The 5,939-nt window shown below is 36.4% G+C and overlaps 1 pseudogene; it reads right to left on the minus strand.

Moving 5' to 3' along the window:
• Positions 1-234: 234 nt before the first annotated feature.
• LOC118531550 (14-3-3 protein zeta/delta pseudogene) lies at positions 235-4,768 on the minus strand (annotated as a pseudogene).
• Between the last annotated feature and the right edge of the window lie 1,171 nt (positions 4,769-5,939).

The following is a 5,939-nucleotide window of genomic DNA, read 5'->3' on the forward strand; positions in this document are numbered from 1 at the left end:
TGATTAACAATGAATAAATAAATAAATGCCAAAAAAAGAAAGACAATTCCCTACACTCAATCAGCTCTACTCCTCTAATATTAAACAGAAAAACCACACAAGAAAGATAAAAATTCAAATAGAAGTAACATAAACCTATCACAAATCATAAACAAAAACCTCTCTGTGGGATAGCTTGGGTGACAAACAGTCTACTCTGTAAATTTTAGAATGAGGCAGACAAAATTTGGAAGGCTAATTTTCCCCTCTTTTTCCTGCTTCAGCTTTGTTTCCTTGGGTATCTGGTGTTTGCAAGGTCAAGTTGCCTCTCAGTCATTGCATTATTAGCCTGCTCTCTTTGTATGACTCTTCACTCAGTGTATCAAGTTCAGCAATGGTCTCATCAAAAGTTGTCTATACAAGAGAGCAGGCTTGCTCAGAGGAGTTCAGACCTCATAGTAGAAGACAGAAAAGTTGGATGAGACCCCATCTGATAGGATGTGTCCATTGGCACATCCTTTCTGCTTATTTCAAAGCTTCTTGGTATGCTTGTGGTGACTGATCCACAATCCCTTTCCTGTCAGCACCAGAAGCTACCTCAGCCATGTAATAGTAAAGTCCCCTTTCACTTTCAAATAGAAGATTTCGCTCTCTGCTCGCAAAGCACTGTGATCAAGAACTTCTCCAAAAGAGATAGTATATCATTGCAGATGTACTCTAAGCTTCGTCACAGTTTTCTCTCTCTACTCATGAATAATCTTTTTTTTTTTTTCTCAGCATCTTCTGTCCTTAGCTCAGTACTTGAGATGACTCTCCAAAATGACCTATGGCTTTTTACATGTTTTGCAAGTAACTGAGAAAAAGATACTTTCCTCACTGGAGATAATTCGGCTCCTTGCTTGGTTACAGACATTATGCGGGCTGCCATGTCATCATACTGCTTAGCCTACTTGGTCAGTTTTGCTTCTATTCCAGCTTAACTTTTCCTTTTTGAGTCTGAAGTGGTTGGTAGAAGATGGAGGGGGCTCAGTAATTTCTGCCCTTTTGTTTTCAAAGATATTTTTATCAGATCAATGGTATTCGCATCTATTTCTAAATTACTAAAAGTTGTTTTTTGAATTTTATCAAATGCTTTCCCTGAACCTATTTGAAATAGTCATATTGTTTTTCTCTTTTAATACCTTAATGTGGTGAATTATATTTACGGATTTTCTAATATAAGCCTGAAGAAGAGCAGTCTTACACATTTTCTTTTTGTATAATTTCTTTTAATTGTCTTATTTACCCATAAAAAGGCATGTTTTTCAGTCATTTTTAACTTTATTAAAAATTATATGATGCTATATGTAATAATTTAGGGCTTTTTTTCTACAAATAATATATTGTTAATGTTCATACTTATTATTGTAGTTAGCTAGAATTCATTCATTTTGACTGTTGCTTCGTATTTCATTTTGAAAATAAAATATTACAGGCTTATTCATATTAATTATGGGACTTTTTATAAGCTATAATAATAAAGACAGTATGTAACTGGCACAGGGATAGAAAATTGGCCAATGGGATCGAACAGAGAACTCAGAACTAGACTTAGGTATCCACTGAAATTTAGGTACATCAGAGGTGGCCTGTCTCAACAGTAAGGAAAGGTGAGAGAATTCAGTAAATGAAACTGGATGACTGGTTACCCACAAAAATAAAATCATCACCAGATAGATTAAGGATTTTATTTTTTTTAAGATTTTATTTATTTTTATTTATTTATTTGACAGAGAGAGACACAGCGAGAGAGGGAATTCCACATAGCAATCACTATCATTTCTTTGATAGAACTGATTTATAAAGATACCTGTACTACTGCTCCAACACATTAATTAGCTGTCAGATATCATCCAGACTATTTTCTTGTACTGAAATCCATTGCTTGAGAGGTAGTAGAAAGTAAACATTGAGGGTGTAAGCTTCGGAAACAGGTAGGCCTGGGTTCACATTTCTAACTCTGTAACTTAGTAGCTATTTGGTGTTGAACAAGTAAATCTTCTATATCCTGTCTTCCTCTTCTGTGATATCAAGATAATAATAATAACAGTACATATTTGATAGGTTTTAATATGTTTATAGTATTAAATGAAATAATATATACAAGGCATTTAGCACAGAGTAAGAACTCAACATAGGACAATTATAAAGAGTTTATTTAGGGGCGCCTGGGAGGCTCAGTCATTGAGCATCTGCCTTCGACTCAGGTCATGATCCCAGGGTCCTGGGATCGAGCCCCGCATCGGGCTTTCTGCTCAGCGGGAAGCCTGCTTCTCTCTCCCACTCCCCCTGCTTGTGTTCCCTCTCTTGCTGAGTCTCTCTCTGTCAAATAAATAAATAAAATCTTAAAAAAAAAAAAGAGTTTATTTAGAAATAATTTTGTCCCAATTAAGTGTTTCTATAATGACGTTTTGTGATACGGTTTTGTCCTGAGCTTTGGAAGAGGAATTTTCTTCCCTAAGAGAGGCTGGATTCAAGATCCTTCTCACCCTAGAAAATAACCTGTAGAAACAGGTTCTCAGTGGACTTGTATGTGTTTGGAAACCTATACATCAAACGGAAAATGATTAACTGAGGAAAGAAAGAACAAGTTGATTTTTATTTCTTGAAGAGGTATCAACAACCCTGAGTGTAACTGTGTGATCCTTTTCACTAATACTCTGTCTATTCCTGTCAAAGCCCAAGAAAATCTGCTAGACTGCGTCTGTGGTGGGAGAGTCACTGGGGCATCTCACACCTGCATTGACAGGCTCTTCTTACTATCTCTCTGTATTTTTTACCCTGTGCTATTTTGGAACAACATCTATATATTTTCCTTCTCTTCAGTTGAAAACAAACAAAAATAAACTAAACTAAGCTAACTAAAGGGAACAATACAAACACTCCTCTCTGAAACAAAACCACCTTGGAAAATATATTCTTTGTATCATGATAGAACCAGAAGCTTTTCCTCCATACCAGTATCTGTAATTCTAAAGAAAAATAGCATTGACCAAAAGTTAGGAAACATTGTAAAAATGTTATAAAGATGTTGGAACTTTCCAGGAAATGCCTAATTTATTAGCATCACTAAACTGGATTAATTTATTATCCAGATCTGGAGTGCCCTACCCTTCTAAATGGCCCACCTTGTCATTTATACTCTTATTCAGCATTTTTTTTTTTTGCATGAGAACCAATTTATGGAAAATAAAGATATTTAGTGATGTTTAACTTTTTGACCTTTAGTAAAAAGTTTTAAAAATATGTATCTTTAAAAAGATGATAAATGGACACTTTAAAACACCAAACAATAAAATAAAATAGAATATGACTAACATCCAGAAGAGTGTCATTTAACAGGTAACAAAACACATTCATTTATTTTACTTTACTGAATCCCAAGGGGAGAGGGTACATTTGTACAAATTAGACTACCTATTTATTGTACAAATTAATTCCAATGAGAAGATAATTTTGCTTTATTTTTCATATTATAGAGCAGTAGCAAGATGAAGGCAGCTTTCTATAAAGCTCTTATCCTGGGGCGCCTGGGCGGCTCAGTCGGTTGAGCGTCCAACTCTTGGTTTTGGCTCAGGTCATGATCTCAGGGTGGTGAGATCAAGCCCCTCCTCGGGCTCTGTGCTGAGCCTGCTTAAGATTCTCTCTCTCCTTCTCCCTCTGCCCACCCCCTCCCCCTGCTTGCACTTTCTCTCTCAAAAAAATAAAAATAAAAACAAGAAATAATAAAAAGCGCTCATCCTGAAATTAAATTGGAGGCTACATTCTGAATCTATATGATGTCTGTTTGATCACAAGTTGGTCACTGCAGGTACGTAGGTATAGATTATACCAATTACCTTCTGAGCTCTTGTTCTCACTTTTACTTGTTTGTTTAATTAGTTGAATCTCATTGCCAGTCAGGTGTAGAAGCCTCAAGGTTTATCCTTCTTAGATCTTTTTAGATCTTATCTTCTTAGATCTTTAAGTGTTCTTGCCACACACACATAACTAAGCAGGATGCTGAATATGTTAATTAGCTTGATTGTGGTAATCATTTCATAATGTACACATATATTAAAATGTCACATTGTACACCTTAAATATATATGATTTTTATTTGTCAATCATTTCTCAATAAAGTTGGAAAAAATACAGGCCACAAACCGTAACTCACAATTATGGAAGGATCAAGCTATAGCCTTTTCGCCATGGAAGTTTCTGTTTAAAGGAGAATGCACGAAGCCTTTAAGTATTTAAGACGTCTCTAAAAGGAGGAAGTGGAGAGACACAAATCTCAACTATAAAACCCTTCAGCTGATTAGGTCAGAGCTGAGGAAGCGTTTTATTTTCTTTCTGAAGTCCGAATCTTTTTCTCTTAATTTTATTTTCTTACAGTGATGTGCCTTGGAAGCCGGAGCACCTCAATTCTGATTCACTAATCTTGTATGCCATTTTTCAATCACTCTTTCTTCTCTCATACCTCCTCTGTGACATCCTGGCTCCCTACCCTCCCTCCTGCAGTCTTAGAAGTGTGATAGAAACCCAGTGTTCTACTACGGAAGGAGATGCATACAGGTAAACTAACCAACCAAGCATCTATACGATGCAGTTTGTGCTGCTCTAAATACAGTGATTAACAGAGTTAATGTTGTGTTATATATTTAAAACAAACAAATTATGAACAAGGCTGCAGTTTTATTATGATCTGCCACCTACTGAATTCATTACTTTGAACGATTCTTTTACGTTTCTGAACTTGACTTGCCATGTCAGTAAAATGAAAAAAAAATAGAAGTATATCTACTCAGAAGGTTATGTGTAGTCATTTTGCATATAACATATGCAAAAACATCTCTACATGGGAGGTATTCAAAAAGCCTCCATTTCCAGTATTTTCTATGATGAAATTAATTTATATTTTCATAAGTTGCTGTTTTAGCTTTTGACTAAAAATGTTTGAATTCTAATTTCAGGGAAAGTATCTTGAATCCAATTCCAGCACCTTGATTACCAAAGCGAAAAGCGAGTGCTAAAACTGTCAAGCGACAGCAAGTGATTCAGCCTTCTTTTTGCTGGATTGTTTTCTGGTTAAGTTAACACACATTTCAAAACTCACCCAGAATCGTTGCCTTTTGGCTTTGACTCTGAACTTAAAGTGATGATATTTCAAGGAAAACTGAAATGCAAAGGGATGTTATGTTGCATTTACTTTAAGGTTCATTCACTATGACTTTTACATGACTTGTTAGACATTAGCCTCCCTGTTTTGAAAAGGCCAGGTACATCAGGGTCTGTGCAGAGGGTGAACACCATTAGTTTGCACTTTATCACTGTCATCCAGCTAAGAATGGCTGCATTTTACATTCCACAGGTAATGGAGGATGTCAGAGCTGTTTCAACTCTTATACAAGTCAAAACTTCACAAAGACTCAGGGTTTCTGATTTTAGGCGAGGAACACTTTCTCTGCCCAAGTTCCCCAAATAACCTCCACCTGCTCTGCGACGAGATTGTAGTAATTATTGTCTGCGAGTGTGTTTTGTAACCTATTGATGAACTCTGGGGTAGAACTGGTTCAGAACTTATTATTTAAATAAGTTATTAGAGGGGCACCTGGGTGGCTCAGTTGGTTAAACGTCTGCCTTCGGCTCAGGTCATGATCCCAGGGTCCTGGGATCGAGCCCCGCATCAGGGTCCCTGCTTAGTTGGGAGTCTGCTTCTTCCTCTCCCTCTGCCCTTACCCCCTCCACTCATGTTCTCCCTTGTTCTCTCTCTCTCAAATAAATAAATAAATTCTTAAAAAAATAAATAAGTCATTAGAGGGCAGAGCCAAACTTTGCTTCAACTCTTTTCTTCAAACTGGATTTTAACTAAGATTAAGTATCATAATAACATTGTGCTGCCATTCATTCTTCACATCAACTCATAGATGTGTGGGATT

Source organism: Halichoerus grypus, chromosome 14, assembly GCF_964656455.1.
Source record: "Halichoerus grypus chromosome 14, mHalGry1.hap1.1, whole genome shotgun sequence".
Lineage (NCBI taxonomy): Eukaryota > Metazoa > Chordata > Mammalia > Carnivora > Phocidae > Halichoerus > Halichoerus grypus.